The sequence below is a fragment of the Centropristis striata genome, chromosome 7, assembly GCF_030273125.1.
Source record: "Centropristis striata isolate RG_2023a ecotype Rhode Island chromosome 7, C.striata_1.0, whole genome shotgun sequence".
NCBI lineage: Eukaryota > Metazoa > Chordata > Actinopteri > Perciformes > Serranidae > Centropristis > Centropristis striata.
Genome location: NC_081523.1, coordinates 34,037,429 through 34,055,969, shown reverse-complemented (window position 1 = coordinate 34,055,969; position 18,541 = coordinate 34,037,429).

Sequence of the window (18,541 nt, the reverse complement as noted above, 5' to 3'; positions counted from 1 at the left end):
AAAAAAAATCAACTTTAAAAAACATATAATATCACCAAGAAGAGCTAATTAGCTGTCAGTCTGATTCAAACATTGATATTTTTGATTATTTGTTCTAATTTTCCAAGCATTTTGAAAATTACTCACAAACTAGAAATGGTCAGAAGTGCCTCTCCTGTCCTCTCCTCTCCTCTATGTGTAAACAGCCTCTCCTGTCCTCTCCTCTCTGTTCTGTGTAAACAGCCTCTCCTGTCCTCCCCTCTCTGCTCTGTATAAACAGCTTCTCCTGTCCTCTCCTCTCTGCTCTGTATAAACAGCTTCTCCTGTCCTCTCCTCTCTGTTCTGTGTAAACAGCCTCTCCTGTCCTCTCCTCTCTGCTCTGTGTAAACAGATTTTCAGTGAATATTTGTCAAGTGACCGTTGGTCTCAGCAGAATCAATCATGTCTTCATAGTGTTTCTGAGGAGCTGAATTTAATGTTTTTAACAGGATCTGGTTAATGCAAACGTTTTATTTTAAATGACACATGTAGAATAAAGAGATTCTGACACTAATATCAACATTTTAACACAAGGTTTGGTCACTTTTTTTTAACAGAAACTAACCTTTGATCTGTCCAAGGACCGTCAGAAATTTCAAACTCAGACCTGTTTTTACAGTTTCTGTCAAAAAGAACATCAAAATCAGAAGCTGAATGAAAACTCACCTATGGTTATCCTGCTCTGTGATTGGAGCTCATTGATCATTTTTTTCTAATAACTTGAATTAATTGTGGGAAAAAAAAGAACATAAAAATTCACACAAAAGTGGGGCAGCAATAAGAACCTAGACAAACAATGAAGGGAACAAAAAAATACACTTTAATATTATAAAAAAATATACAGTATATATAATGTCACCAAGAAGAGATAACCAGCTGTCAGTCTTATTCAAATATTGATATATTTTTAGACTCAAGACAACAATTGAACTATGAGTAGATAAAAAGAGGATTACTGCCTCTGCAGCAGAATAAAGGGAAATAGCAATGGGTTTAAATAAGTGTTGACTTTGTTTTGGGTCGCTGGGTGGGGGAGATTAAAAGATTTGGACTCCTGACCGAATTACTGCTGACGCCTAAACTCCTCCTGACCTCACAATGGAGGAGAGAATATAAAGAGACACGTCAGGCTCAACAAACGCAGAGCATTTAAAAATAATGAGCAATAAAACACAAAGGCATTTAAACACAGAAGACACGACATGAACTGACCTAATAACAGCAGGGACACAACACAATTGTGTTTTTATCTAGAAATATTATTTTGTCATTAGTTTTCTGGGCGACAGAACAAAGTGTGCTACAGATCGTCGTCGTCGTCCTCAAAACACCTTCATGTTTCCGTGCCGCAGCAGTTTGTGTTCTGTTTGCAGCAGCAACAGATTTGTGGCTGCAGGCCGAGCAGACGGGAGCGGCACATTCAAAATAGCTCTCTAAACGATGCTATTAACAACCTGCATGCAAATCTGCCAGCTGTTTGTTTCCCCCAGTTGTCATGGAGGTCTGTAATTAAACCTGAACACACAGCAGGTAGTCACTGCGTATTACTTCACAACCTCAGCCCCTCCTGCTGCTGCCGGGCTCAGCTTCAGGGTGGAAAAATGCTTAATTTTTAACAAAATCTGGTGTTTTATCAAACTACACAGTCACCTGTATAGTTGTAATACATTTTTTTTTACCTCTTTCCATGAAATGATTGTGTCAATATGATTTATTATTGTTCAAAGCGATGTTGTCAAATGATTAAATGGCAAACAAGCGAAAGAAACATTGGCACCTATTTAAAAGTACCAAGACTTCTTGATTGAAACCATGGACACTATTTGACACAATCAAATCACTGGTTTCCTCTCACAGTTCCCAATGTGCTGACTGAACTTGGGAAGTCTATGTGTGCTCAGAATATATCATTGCTCGCTCAGGATACTGGCACAAATATAATTCCATAGAAGTCAACCTTTTGTTTTAATGCCCCGTGACCTGGAATGATCTTCAACTTACACTGAGGATCAATACGCCCATAACATTTTTCCAATTTCGTAGCTTGATTGCAAACTTTCCTGCGACTCTCTGCAACTGTTTTTAGCTTTGGTCATTTTAAATCGTATTTCATTTATTCATATATCTTGTCTGTTATCTGTATTTTGAATTTGTATTTCTGTACTGTCTGTAAATGTACTTGTCGTCACTTTAAATAAGGGAAACCTCAGTGCCTTACGAGTTTAAAAAAGGGTTATATAAAGTGTGTTTGCGTGACTCGAGGCCTGCTCCACCAGCTGGTAGGTCCAGTAGGTTGTTATCAGCACATTCAATGTCCGGAAATTAAAAGGTAACGTTTAGTTAAAAAGCTGCAGTTTTGTTAATTTCAAACTCATGTCTCTAACGTGTGAAGGAAATTTGGTGCTTCCTGTCATGGTGGGACAAGAAGTAGGCAGCAACCTACTTGATATTTTCGGGCCACATTGAGTCTTGCAGGAGAGCCAATGCTGAGAAATATTAAAGTCATGAGTCGAGCGGTGTATGGGGCTTTGTTGTATTGTAAAAGAGCCATTCGGGATTGTGCGGTGTATGTAGTACGATTGTGCTAACAAAACCTGCTGAACTGAGTATTGTGTGCCTCGTGTTTGGCCAGCTCACCCATTAACTTAGTGCAATCCACAAAATTGCCATGACAAAGGTTAGGGCTGACAAGTTTCTGGTTAGACCTTATAAAAGAGGTTTAAACAGTAAAAGAGAAGCACCTAAATGCTAGAAGTTAAGTTGGACAAGGATGATGTGGGTGACTTCACGATTAGAAAAAAAGCTGCAGAAGTTCAAATCACTTTCAAATCTCAGTTTTCATACGGGACATGAACCCAGTCTCTTTGGTGAAACTCCTGATCTGTTTGATCCATCAATCTTCACTGCTACCTGCACTAAATCCAACTTCTCCTCCTTAATACATAATTTCTTATCTTCCTCCTCTACTTTCACTCTCTGTAACATCACTTCTACCTTTGGGTGTCCTTTACAACTAGTACAACCACTAGAAGGTGTCGCCAACAACACCTGTTAATGTTGCAGCCCATTGCATAAGCTGATAACAACCTGCTGGACCTACCAGAGGGTGGAGTGTCCTCTCCTCGTCCACACTAATGGGATAATAACTGCTGACCAACGCCTGATCCATCTTGTGATCAGGCCCTGTTTCTGTTCACTGATCTACTTCTCTCTTGGTGGCTATATGCTGAGGGAGTGCTTTTTCAATTTGGTGAATTTGGCCAGATTGTTGCACTATAATGACAACTTTATGATTTGACCTGAACCTTGTTGTCTCAGAAACTATTTTTCTTATTGAAAATCCCATGAAAAACACTGACCAGAACTACATGCACTCTAATATTCCTGTTTTAATCCAAATGTGACAATAATCTGAATTTGATACAGGCCATGTAAACTACTTTGATATTACAGGCAGGGCAGTGAAAAAAATTCTTCTGTTACAAATATAATACTAATATGTATACTATATTAGTAGTATCTACTATAATCCATTATAATGCAAACTACAACCACTAATACTGGCAGTATTATTACTTCTATACTAATATTACTTTAAAAATAAAAAAATATTGCTACTGCTATCTATTATTACTATTATTGTCATTATTATCATCATCATTATTATTATATATGCTACAACTACAATCCTAATAAAACATACTAATTCAATACCAAACAGACTGACATTTCAACATGTAGCTACATTCAAATTTAGTTCGTTCTGTCAACAAAAGTTTCAAATACACTAATTTCTATCAATATTTATCTCTAATATCTCCTCCAAAGCTGCCTGTCAACAGTCAACAGTGGTCAACAGATGGCGACATTTTACATCCATTAAAATAACATTAGCCAAATCCCTTTGTGGTTATAGCTAGTGTGGTGATAAAATAGATTATAAACTTTAGCCGAAATACGACCAAGAACTGATACATTTACCACTGCCTTTCAACAGAGGTGCATGCATATACAGCTAAAGGTGTTAACAAGACATTTAATAAATGGTAAGGGCCGCTGGAAAATGACTTTCATGTCCAGACCACAGTCCACATCTAGACTCTAGCTGAATGGACTGGAGGCTAGCATCTCTCCTCCTACCTCTGGAGTAGCAGCAGCAGCTGTGCTGAGCATGGAGCTTTAGTGCTGCTTATGCCACAAAGTTTTACATTTTTACTAGTGCTGGGCCGTTAACACCATTAACAGCGTTAACGGACATTAACGGCGTCTCTTCTCTCTCTTCTCCTGCCTCACGCGGACAGCTAATCTAGTAGCGTGCCGCACGGCTGTGCATATGTGCATCCTTTGTGCAAAACGGGGCCCCTATTGGACTGTGCGTGTTCTGCGTGTAGGCAGGGGCGGCCCTGATTACAGGTGCATCTCAATAAATTAGGTGGAAAAGTTTATTTATGTCAGTAATTCAATTCAAAAAGTGGAAATGACACATTATATAGATCCATTACACACAGAATGAAACATTGAATGTCTTCATTTATTTAATTTCTTATAATTATAATGCTTACGGCTTACATTTAACAAAGACCTAGAATTCAGTGTCTCAAAAAAGTCTGTTTAAGATGGAAATGTTGGCCTCTGAACAGTTTGTCCATCATATTCTAATGTATTGAGATGCACCTGTATTTATTGATTGATTGATTTTTAATTGATTGCCCTGCACCACACAGTGCCAGGCCCATATAGGCTTACAGAACACTGGACAACAACAACAAACAACATGGCCGCAATCTTCTACAGTTCCACAAATTCAAATAGAAGACAGACCAAAACATCAATATCTTTGACAACAGGGTGGATACAGTGTTCTCTGTCTTAGTTGCCAAACATTTCCTATAACTAACTCTACACATTACACTGGGACAACCAAAACAAATCAACTTTCCTCCTTCATCCTTCTATGTCTTTTCTTTTATCCTTCTGCATTCTGCAATTTGTACAGAAATTTAGGAGCCTTTTTTGCCATTTGAGGGGGAACTTTTTCAAGCTCTTTCTGCAATTCTTATTTTTTTGTTTGTCTGATGTTGATAAGAATGTACGAATCTCTCTACAAACAAGACCAAATAAAGTTACCTGAACCCGATGTGGATATTATTCAGGTTACTTTTGTATTCAGCATATTCAGAACCCGTGTCTCAGTTTGTGCAGACGGCCTCTCAACCAGCCAATAGTTTGTAATCTGGGGTCGAGAGAAAAGAAACACACCTTCTTTTAAACACGATCAGAGACGTGGAAATCAGCAGGTTTTTAGATATGAGGAAATATCACAACGTTGAACTTTTCACGACAGGTAGAGGAATGAATGAGCGGAGCTATTGAGTCTGCAGAGACAATAACTCATCCCCAGTTGTCACAACAAAGTGAAGGCAAACCCAACATTAACGTCCACCTGTAATTATTATCATTATACTCCTCATGATCAGATGTTAAATATGAGGATCATTATGACTCAGGGAAACACGACACATGTCAGTAGGTCAACACAGCATGTGACTCCACAAATAAACTAAAAGTTATAAAAGTTATAATAAGTTATAATGCAACAATTAAACAACTTCTGTCCATTTCAGCAGCAACACAAACCTGATCACCCTGCACAGAGGAGAGGAGACAGAAATGGTCAATTTAAGCCACATGAGAATATGTGCATGTGAACATATTTCATTAACCCACTGCAAGTCAATGCAGTCATTGCAGTAAACTGCTCTTGAGGCTTTTTATATGAAGAAACCTGTGTGTGACGTACACTACTAGTGGAAACAGCTGATTTTTTTATGGAATATCTATTATATATTGTCCTGTGTTCCAGTGGTACATTGTTTTAATCCACGTTTATAGTGTTGAAAGGCTGATTGATCATTAAAACACCTGAGCTTTATGTTAGCACAGCTGGAAACGGTTTAGTGCTGATTTGAGAAGCAATACAATGATCCGACTAGTTGAGTATCTAGAGGTTAAGTTGGAGATTTGTACAATTTAAAATGATTATTTCTACCCTTGTCAATGGCTTTACGATATTATCTATTCATTTTGTGACTCATTTCATGAATAAAACAATAAACAACCCAAACTATAATAGTTAATTTTCGGAGCACATCCAAATCTTAGGGTAGATACACCAATTATTTTTTACTTTTGTTAACATTGCGAGATAAAGCAAGGCCTTTTCGGTTTAGTCCGTCGCAGTGGTGCAGAGGTTAGCATTGTCCTTTCACAGCAAGACAGTTCTGGTTTCAAATCCGGCTTGGGGTCCCTCTGTGGGTAGTTTTGAATGCTCTTCACCGGGTCCTCTGGCTTAATTGTTAATTGGTAAATTGGTGTGAATGTGACAACCAGCCAATAGTTTGTAATCTGGGGTCGAGAGAAAAGAAACACACCTTCTTTTAAACACGATCAGAGACTTGGATATCAGCAGGTTTTAAGATATGAGGAAATATCACAACGTTGACCTTTTCACGACAGGTAGAGGAATGAATGAGCAGAGCTGTTGAGTCTGCAGAGACAATAACTCATCCCCAGTTGTCACAACAAAGTGAAGACAAACCCAACATTAACATCCAGCTGTAATGCGGCTTAATTGTTAAATGGTAAATTGTTGTGAATGTGAGCGTGAATAGTTGTCTCTTTGACCCTGTTTACACTTGGTTTGGTCACAAGTGGTCAGATAAGACACATTGTCGTTTACACCTGTGTATATCACTTGTATTTTGTTACTACCTACGCCACTTCCACATTGGACAATGAGTCGCTTGATTTTGACACAACCACGTACACCAGTGCCACTCAGGACTCACTGACGTTTTCATGACAAAATATATGGGGCCAAATTGTTGTAGACCACCTCAGCAAGTGGTTTGAGTGATCTGATCTCCGAGTCTAAAGGGGTCTGCCCTGTGATAGTCTGGAGATCTTTCAAGGCTGAATCCCACCTCGCGCCCAATGTCAGCTGGGATCAGCTCCAGCCCCGATAAGGATAAGAAGTTCAGATAAGGATAAATATAACAGAAACAAAAAGTATCCAGTACTGTGAGTGCTGTACACTTGAGGGAGCAGCTCTTTGAAACCTCGTGGGCGTTTCATATTTCATGGATGAAATAATCACAAAGTTTAAACTTCATTTAAATTCCTGAATTAGAATAATTGTTTTAATGAAATGGAAACGAGCCAAAACCACAACTGAGGTTGAATCAAACTGTAATTTTTAGATCCTCCTTCGAGACAAAAGCTGAACGATGAGTGTTGAATTCCTCCGGCAGGGTGTTACAGCTCTGGGAAGCACTTAGCTGTATTATTAACCCGTAATAACTGTGATTTTCAAGCTCCAGCGTGCCTCCGCCTTGAGTATCCTGCAGCGGGGAGGCCGAACCTTTTTTCCTCCCAGCAGGTATGAACCAGCACATCGGTATTCTGTTACCATGCCAGTATTGACAACAGACAGACGCTGCTGCAGCATCACACGACATAAGAGCAGAGAGAAGCCTTAGACGCTCAGGCAGCAGCAGAGAGAAACAAGCAGCTTCATTAAAGCATCACAGTCATTAGTCAGACTAATATCCGACCTCTGAGGAATCCTTCTGATTAAAGTCGCCACTTTCTCTTTGACTCACATCCGCTCTGACACACTGATCCCCTTTCTGGATCAATGCAGATTAATAACATCTTGCAACAGTTATTCACAAAATCTTTCCTCGGGACTCGGCTGCAAATAACATTTTTAATAGCTATTTTGATAATTGATTTACAGTCGCACAATAAAATGTCAGAAAAGTTAAACATTCTGTCTGTGTCCTCTGTGTGCACCTGAATGCACCATGAAATCCCTGTCGGCGCCCTCCTGCAGGGATGTGCAGGGACTGAAGTCAGATCATGACTTTGAGATGGAGAGCCCCAAAAATTTGGCATCATTCGACAAATATTTGGGGCTCTCCATCTCAAAGTAGTGATTTGAATTTCACAACACTGACTTCTCGTTAGTCTGACTAATATCCGACATCTCAGGAATCCTTCTGATTAAAGTCATCACTTTCTCATTGTGTTGCAACGGAGACTCACATCCACTCTGACACATTGATCTCCTTTCTGGATCAATGCAGATAAATCACCTCTTTCAACGCTCACAAAGTCTTTCCACGGGACTCGGGCTGCAAATAACATGTTAGATTACGTTAGGCCTTCTGTCTGTTCTGTCTGTTATTGTGTGCTTTTTAGGGTTAGCTCATTAGTTTACAAATTGCACCTGAATGCACCATGAAACCCCTGTCGACGCCATCATGCAGGGATATGCAGGGACAGAAATTCAGATCACAACTTTGAGATGTAGAGCCCGAAATATTTGTCGCACCATGCCAATTCTTTTTATCATTCACATGGAAAAAAGTATTTCATGAAATGTACCACATGTAAAAACATGCAATTTCTACACCAACCAAGTTTAAATACTCGAGACCAACTCTTATCATCAAAATCAAAGATAATATTTGAAGACAGAAGCAACCAACCTTGAGGTGAATAAGGTGTTTTTACGTATTTTTATTTGTTGATTCCATATAACTTAGTCCTCTTTTTTTTTAAACTTATTTTGATTTATTTTATGTAGAAATTGCATTAAACTTGAGAGCTTCTGCCTCAATTTTGATGCATTTATGCAAAGAGAATAAAGAGATTCTGATTCTGAAACAGGCCTAACAGAGACTGTCCTATCTCAGTCTATGACTTCCTCAACGCAGAAAATTGTTATTTTTGCACAGCTGCATCTTGTGCCGACACTTTGAGCTTTTTGATGCTTGTTTTTTTCTTTTCTTTTCCCCATTTTCGCTAATGTTTCACAACTCAGACACCAGCAAACACATCATTTCATGATGAGCCCCAATCAGTTGAAATTGGGAGGGGTCGCTCTTATCCCCCCTTCACTATTGAAAGTATTTGGTCCAGTCTCACCGGCAGTGTTCTGCAAAGACAATCTAAAGAGCAGCTACTGACATCAGAAATTGAAAAATAGAAACTTTATGAGCACCAGCCGGTTTGGACTGGATGGGCTCGGCTGTTTGGGAGTCTTCTGGAAACTCCACATGGCCACCTCAAGGCCAGACAACGATGGTTTGTGTCCCGTGTGAAAACAAAAGTAAACAACTTTTTAGGTAAGTTCCTTCACGTCGTCCTCGTAACTCCTTCACTTCCAGCATTTACATAATTTATTTCCTGTTTAAACTGTCTTTCAGAGCCTAACCAGAAAGGTTTCTGCCCTAAATCTAGTTCAGTGGATTTGTATCATAAATCCACAGAACTTGCAGCCTTTTAAACAAACATGCAAGTATAATGACGTACGTGCTATTTTTAGAATGCTCAGCTCTGAAATGTAAGCTGTGAAATGTTCATATGAGTCTATGGGTGGTGCTGACAAACGTTCTATTGTGTTGTTTAGGTTGGAGATCTTGTTACATAATCTAATGCTGCAGGCAACATGTTCCACGCTGCTTTTCCAGTTCTGTTGTTCATCTGTCATCTCTGAAGTGTTGTTGTTGTTGTTGTTCAGTCATAAAACAAATGAAAATGAGACATTGTGTCGTCTGGTGACCCTCTACAGTGGCTGCACAGTAAACAAACAAATCTGCTGTTCACATCATGATTCTCACAGAGAAGATTCAATCACTGTCACCATGACATCTCTTTAATGTTGTGAAGCCACTGTGCACCTGAGGAGACGTCTCACTCACGTAGATCTGTAACTCAGACCTGCACTTGTGGATCGTGTTTTAATCCCCTCGCTTGTATCTGAAGCGGCACAGACCCAAACAAAGATCTATTTTTGGAGCAATTGCTTGCTGGCGATGGTTAAAGTGTCACCACAGGACGTAGCAGCGTGCCGGCGTCACACTTTTTCATGCTGGAATGTTGTGTGAACAATAGAGTGACACTCTCACTGCTGAGAAAAGCCAACAGGCTGACGCACGGTGGCTCTGAGTTGTGACAGCAGAGGAGGAGAACAAAATGCAGGGTTAGAAATAAAGCGGAGGCTAAAAAAAGCTGCTGATTCAATAAAAACAACATCTTTCAGAGAGTTATACTGTGCACACAACTGTCCCAAACACAGCAGTGCAATACTATGTATCTGTAATTAAAATAACAGGAAACAACTGAAGGTTGATAACATACAATAAATATCTGAGATTAAGATTTCCTTAAATGGTGAAAATTTCCAGAAATACAGCAGCAAAGTGACAAAAAATAATAATAAATATATAAAAAAGGTAATAGCAGTTAAAAATAATATTTATAATAATAATAATAATAATAATAATAATAATAATAATAATAATAACAATGATAATAATAATACTACATTTTATTACATTAAAGACAATCTAAAAGTGCTACAATCTGATATATAATTCATATTTTTTTGTACATTGATATGAATTTGTTTTAATTTAACATCCAATTATCTTAATTTATTAATTTGATTTTATGGTTAATATTTGTAATAAAAATGTATTTATAAATGTAAATGTATGTAAAAAATGTATCTAAAATTTAAAATAATACAGTAAATTCCAGATTTTTTTTACAGTATCCTGTATTATGTTACAGTATGTTATTATGTATGTTATTTTTTGTATATTATTATTATTATTATTATTATTATTAACATTTATTATTTTGTATGTTATTCATTTTATTATTTTATTTATTTATAATAATTATTATTTTTTATATTATTTTTAAAAAATATTATTATTTGTTAATTTTTACAGTATTTGTTTTTTTTACAGTGTCCTGTGAGCAGCTGGGAGTCGAGTTGCACATTGTTTCCTAAATACAACCAACAGTCGACATGATGTGACGGTCCTATCTATCGTTTTACGGAGCACTTCCTGCAGTGTAATAACTCATAGATCATTACGTAGTTGTGCTGTGTCCTTATGTGAACCTAATATGAAAACGCCCTTAAGTCCAGAACCAGATGAGAACAAATCGTTCTGTATCAGATCGTGGACCATGAAAATGTAAAACTCTGAGGTGGATATATGCTAACTCGTATTAACTTTGCCTGTTAACGGTTAAATGCACCTTTGATCTGTTGCACTAATGACCGGGTTTATAACTTGTCTTTTTTATTGCTGCTCATTCACTGACTGTGGGTGTGGACACAGTTTAATAAAAACAGGCTTTGGGACAAAGACAGCACTCAGGTGAAGTATTTGTTCCCTTTGGCCAGGGCCTGAACCTCCGACACGCCCTCACTGAACCACATCCACCCTGAGTCTGAACTCACAGTGTGGTTCAAAGGGCTGAGAGGCACGAGAGTCAGGATTTAATGCAGCAGAGAGTCACAGCATCCAATTTCAGGATCCTAAAACTCTGCAGGTCAATATGTTTCTGCACCCTACTAAGTATAGAGTCGGTGCTTTCTCACACCTTCAGTTTGTTTGTTTGTACCATGTGAGAAAGTTCACTCACTGGTCAGATGTGTCTAAGACACAGACAGAAAGTCAAAACAGGAAGAACTGTGGTAATTATCCTGTTACTTGTTTCTACAGTTCATACAAGAACCAACTCCTACTCTGCTTCATATTCTGCAAAGAAGACGTGCTGCTTTCAGACTGCAACAGTTTGCACACTCTGCATCCCAGAATGCATTGCAATGTGGAGTCCAGCTCGTAGTTGGATCGAGGTTTTTTAACCACAAACGAGTCTGAAACCAGACAGAGACAGAAACACCTTGATTCAAAGACTGTTTACACTTGGTTTTGAAATGTGTCGATTGGATCACATGTGATCAGAGCTAGATATGAGTGTAAACAGGGTCCACAACTAGGCGGTCTAGAACAGATTCAACCACTTACAGTCAGTCGTGTAAACCATAATGTGTCCTGATGCACAACATTATAATAGTTTGGATTTTTCATTAGTTTTAGTTTTAATTTCGTTGTGAATTTTTGTTTTCAAATTCAGTTAGTTTTAATTAGTTTTTAGAGTAAGTTTGCTAGTTTTAGTTTAGTTTGTATAAGTTTTAGTGTTAGTTTTTTTGTAATGGGCTATGTGTTGGGTGCGAGACTCAAAGAGGTCATAATAAATTTTGCCTTTATTTCCTTTGGCTTATTGATCTCAGCCCTAATAAGGTTATTAGCTCTTAAAGTTCTGGGTGTTTAGAATTTTAGTTTGAGTGTAGACATCCCAGTCTCAGTAAATATTGGTAAATATTATTATAATAAACATATTTACCAATGTGTTCCTAACCAGCAGCTATTTGGGCGGAGCTAAATAAATACATTTCATATCAACCAAAAAGGATTATGCAGTGTTGCTCCTATATGTATTATGCAGCGGTGTGCTGTTAGTTATGTTTTTTTTAAAAACTCAAATTTTTATTTTATTTCAGTTAACGAAAATGATTTTTCAATTCTAGTTTTCATTATTTCATTACGTTTCGTTAAATATAATAACCTTGCTGATGCATCCCCAAGAAGGACGTAACAGTAAATTATGTCCCCAGTGCAGGCCGTGTGGTCGTTATGGTGACAGAGAACAGAGAGGAACAGGGTGTGTAGGAATGTGTATGGTGAATTCGGGTAATGTGGGACACTTTTTGCAATTTTGATTTTGTTATATTTTTCTAAATTTAAAAATATTTTATGTAATTTCAGTCACATGACACCCATGGTAGACCAATAGTAAAGGTTTTGATGACTATATTTACTTTAAGAAGGAAATAAACCAGCCAAACCTTAAGTGTCCCACATTACCCGAATCCACCCTACGTCCAAAGAAGTTTATTCAGTCCAAAGGAAACTTGATGACTCATATCGTTACAGGGCCGTTTACGAGGGTATTGCTAGCAAGATAGCAGCTGGCGACTCAAGTTGTTGTTGTTATCCGATGTATTAAATGTGCCCGGGGCAATTTCACCTTCTAGCAGCAGTGAGAGGTCAAGAGGTCAGCTGGAGACGCTGACACACACAGTGATGTGTCTCATCTGTCCATGTGAGATCTGATCGCCCAAGACACATTTTACAACCAAGTATAAACAGAGTTTTAGACCCTGTTTAGATGGAGACGATCTGGACAGAAAACACAAAAGTGGCGTTGCGTTCTGAAGGTGGTACTGAAGCACTGCCACACAACACCACCAAGAGCTTCTCTTCTCTCCCACTTCTCTGCTCCTTCTCTGTTCTGTATATTATCTGTGATAATTCTGCTGAAATGACTCCTAGTTATAGTCAGTTATAGTTATCAGAGCTGCAGGGCAACTTGAATGTCTGACTGATGGAAATAATCCGACATGTTTGTTGTAATTTGCCAAGACTGTGTCTTTTTTTGTTCCTTTTGTGGGTCGTTTTTGGTCTTTTTTTCGTAATTTTTTTGTCTTTTTTTGGTGCTTTTGTGTCTTTTTTGTCTTCTTGTGTCTTTTTTGTCCTTTTGTGTCTTTTTGTGTCCTTTCTTAGTCATTTTGTGTCTTTTTTGGTCATTTGTGTCTTTTTCTGGTTATTTTGTGTCTTTTTGTGTCCTCTCTTGGTCATTTTGTGCCTTTTTTTGGTCCATTTTGAGTCTTCTTTTGGTCATTTTACATGTTTTTTTGGTCATTTTGTGTAATTTTTAATTTGTGCTTTAGGGCAACTTGAATGTCTGACTGATGGAAACAGTCCGACGTGTTTGTTGCTGTTTGCCTGGACTGCACATGGATGTTTCATAAACGTGACGAGAGCCAGCGTAAGCTGATCAGAGACACTTTTGTGTTTTTAACCCTTTAAATGGAAATGGAAAATGGAAATGGAGCATTTTTTACAGTTCCACTTTGGAGGCGGTTTCATTTTTTGGCGTTTTTAAAAAACGGCGTCACCATCTAATGAAAGGCACATCTGATCAAATATTTTGTCGTTTTCACCCGAGAGCGTTGTCGTGTAAACAAGCCCTCAGTGTTGAGCAATGAAAGACTCAAGCATACAAAGTATGCAGACATGATATCAAGACAGTTGTTGCTCAACCACGACAAACAAATAGAAAGTTGACCAGTATTACGATGCTCGTTAATCATACAACTGCAATTAGAGTCGATATGTTCTCAATATATTTATATATCATAAAACCAACGTGCAGCACCCGGCCAGAGAAAAAACATGTAACATTTGTGAATCATTAATTTCAGTTGGAGCTCCATGTACTGCAGGTCTTCATTAGAAAATAATAGCTTCTGCAGAGCTGTGAGGAGAACTCACACCTGCAACTCAGTGAGTGATCAGTGATCAGCTGTGTGTGTGTGTGTGTGTGTCTGATTGCCCTGATGTGGACCAGGTGTGTGAGGCCTATATGGCCTCGTTCAGACTGCCAGCCAAAATCAGATTTTTAGCCCATCCAGATTGGAACTGGATGGCTCTTTTGAAGTCTGAACAGTCACAAATCACATGAAATCCGATTTTTGTAAACCGGATCGAAACCACCTTCGGGAGGTAGTTTCGGATCGCATTTGGACAGATGCGTCTCAGTCTGAACCGCTCCAAACACTCAGATCGGTTTTGACTGTCCGTGACGTCACCCTACACGGCGCGCATAGCGCCGGCAGCGCGGAGACCAGGTGTCGACCGGCAGCCGCGCCTGACTCATGCGGCCCGACGGGGGCGTCCATCCGCCCGGTCGCTCCCCTGGTGTGTCTGAGATGTTCTGCACCTCTACTGGACAGTGATAAGGCCAATATACTGAGGTGACCTGCCTCTATCATGTTTGTTGTTTTAGTTCTTGTCGCCGTCGCAATTATATGACGTCTGACGCCGTTACTATAGCAACTTGTTAGATCAGTCAATAATGTGGCCCAGTCTGAACAGAGCCATATCCGATTTTGACACTTGCTCAAAACAGTGTGGACAGTCAGCCCTAAAAATCTGATTTGAGTAGGAATCTGACTTGAATCAGATTCGCCTGCAGTCTGAACGCGGCCTATATGTAGCAGGTTCAGAGCTCTCTGTGACTCTGGCTTTATCCCAAAGTTAAGGATCCTTCCTTGGTAGGCTCCTTCCTTCGGAGTCGGGTCCTCCAGAGGTCAGAGTCCTTCCTTTCACTGGTGTAACGCACAAATGAACCAGGCTTCAGAGTGTGCAGGTGTGGGTCATTGCGTAATTTGACGTCCTGCTTAAATTCAATTTCAAAATCAGTTCACGACATGGATGTGGCAACAGGCACAGCTCCTACATATCTGAACTCCTTTGTTCAGTCCACAAACCCTCCCGCCCACTACGCTTTTCTAGTCAACAATGTCTGGCTCCTCCACCGCTGAAGGCCTCCGTGTCTCAAACCAGACTCTTCTCCTCTGTAGTGCCCCGGTGGTGGAACCAACTTCCAAACTCCATCCGTTCTGCTGAGTCCTCATCAATCTTTAAGAAGAGACTGAAGACCGACTCTTTACTGAACACCTTCACACTTGATCTACACAGATGACAGCAATAAGTATTGCACTGACCGCTCACACGAGGAGCTTGCTATTTCTTTTGATTTGGCCTTGTTTAAATATTTCCCCCTCACTTGTCCTCTGGGATCATTTTAAGATACCCCAAGTCTGCAATTGTGTCTCACCTGCCTGAGAAGTGCATCTTATTGTTTGTCCTTTCATTTCTGCTGTAACCTTCGACATTGCAGCTCCAGGTAAACTGAACATGTTGTCCTCACAGAATATGACACAGCTTGACCCCGTGTCTTCTCCTCCTCCTACTTGAGTAACTTCTGTCACTGGCTCCATTGTGCTCCAGACTGAAACATCAACTAATGTTCAATTACCATGAAATTTGGTTCCGATATCCCAGGTACCATGGTAACATCCTTGACCTCCTCTGACACTGAACTGATTCAGACGATCATGTTCCCCTCAGGACACTAAACTCTCCACTGACTTTTAATCAAGCGCCTTCATCGGATGAATTTGTATTTGTGTGTTAACATCCAGCAGAAAGTGTGTGTGAATACAGTGTTTAGTGGAACCAGTGTGTCAGGACACAGTTCGTGTTGCATGCAGCACTAAACACTCTTTAATGTAATAATGATATACAGTGTGTTGCATGCAGCGATGTGTGTGTTGCGTGCAGAGAGAGAGAGGGAGACGAGCGATCAAAGCTCCAAAACATTCCTGAAGATTCAGTGAGAGTTTCTGTGGTCGAAGCCTGAGGAGAGACGAGGAAAAACAAGACTAAAGTCCACACGCAACGAGAGGAGAGGAGAGGAGAGGAGAGGAGAGGAGACAAGGAGAAGGAGAGGAGACATTTGACTTTTAACAAGCCCTTTATTGGTCCAGTTTAATAATCACAAAAACAAATACAAGGAAATTAGACATATGTCCCTGTCAATCCACAAAAACCAAAGTAAATAAATAAACAATAAAATAAAATATATGCATCTAAATATAAACATACATACATACATACACACACACACACACACACACACACACACACATATATACATATATATACATACACATATATACATATATATATATATACATACACATACATATACACATACATACATACATACATACATACACATACACATCTACACATCTACATATCCATACAAATACATATACACACATTACATACCCATATATATATATGTATATATATATATATATATATATATATTTTTTTTTTTTTTTTTTTTTTTTTTTTTTTTTAGAAACTGAGGATGAGTGATTCCTGTGAAACACTACACAAAACACCTCCAATCCCCCAAGTAGAAATAAACTCTCCCACTTCTGACACCATTTTATAATAAACAAACTCTATTTTAACACGTGCAGCCACTAGACCCTTTAGCATTAGCTCAATGTTGGTGGATCCTGTTCCCTTTTTTTGATTCCTCCTTGTGAGCCAAATGCTCAGCAAGACGTTAATTAAACAGACGGATCTGCGCTGTGCAGCAGAATATTTGAGACCAAACACAAACAACTGGTCATCCAGAGTCTGTCCCAAACCAGAGATCCACTGCTGGTGAAAGGTGAAAACAGAAACCAACCTGGGACATCTTAACCAAAGGTGGCAGAGGGTTTCCTCAGCCTGACAAAAACAACAACGACTTTCAGTGCTTGGGTCAAAATGTGCCACATGTCTGTTTGTAGCCACGGCCCCATGCACCATCCTCCACTGTAGATCAGCAGTACGCTTCTCTATGGGAGGCTTGTACAGGGACCTCCAGCTGCCTCTGGGAGAAGACCCTGCTGCCAACACACCAGCCCACCTCGACTCCTGGACACCGACCAGCGCTGCTCTGTTCACCACCTTCACAACAACACAGTACATGCTCTTCTTGGAGAAGTCTGAGAACACAGGTAGCTGAGGTGTGCTGAAAGTCAGCAGAGCTCTGTGTCCTTCCTTGGATTGTTTTGCTGATGGACTCTCACCAGCCTCCATTCCCAGCGACTGACAGTTGGACTGTACAGAGTCCCAATAACAGTCCACCGCCAGCACCAGCGACGACATCACCACCAGCTGCATTGCTAACTGCACCGCCAGTGGTACCTGCGCTACCTGTGCTCATCTGCTCACCTGTAGCTGTGCCACTGCTCTCCCTATGCGGGCAGGATGATCGCTTGTGGCCGACATCACCACACTCAAAACATTTCATGTTACCTGAGCTAGCATACACAGTATAAAAGCCACTTTTGCAGTGCTGCAGTTTAGCGTCTTTGCAGCCCAGACAAACAGTTTTCAGCCCGCTGACAAACTTTCCGAACGGACTCAGTTCTCTCTCCAAAAGTTCGTTGGGGATAAACGGGGGGACGCCCGACACAGTGACACGAGTCGAAGGTACAAATAATGGCGAAACACCAACAAACAAGTCATCCAATACAATACCTTTAGCCACTATCTCCTGCACCAGGCGCTCCTCTCGGAGAAAAGCCACAACGGCCTTACTCATCCGAGATCCATATGCAATATTGTCATGGCAGATCTGTTCTCCCAGAGCCAGGAGAACAGCTCTGCTCCATGGTGTACCACGGAGGAGCCATCGCTCTGATCCCATGTCTGATTGACAGGGGAGGCGAACCCTCTCCTGGGAGGGACGCCATGACCAACAAACAAACAAACAAAGTCACTCGTAATAAATCCTCTTAAATGCACAAATTGATGAATTTCGGGAAAACAATAATCCATCTGTATCACTCCCCTTACCTTTCCACGAGTGACAGGATTAAAGACTGAAAGTTGGAAAAGAAACAATCTAAACATCCCAAATTCACTCAGCAGCTCCACATGGCGCAATCACTCACACACACGCTCACCGGAACCAGAAAGAGGAGAGGAGAGGAGAGACTGAAGGCTTGCTCATTGTTCATCATTTTGTAATAGGTGTGCTCCACCCTCAGTCTGGCCTTAACCAGTACCCCAAAACCCAGCACCAAGTCCACACTACTATACCTATCCCTGAGTCCGGTTCCTGCATGTTAGCCAGATTGCTAACTTAGCAGAGGCAGAGTGCACAGTCTTTT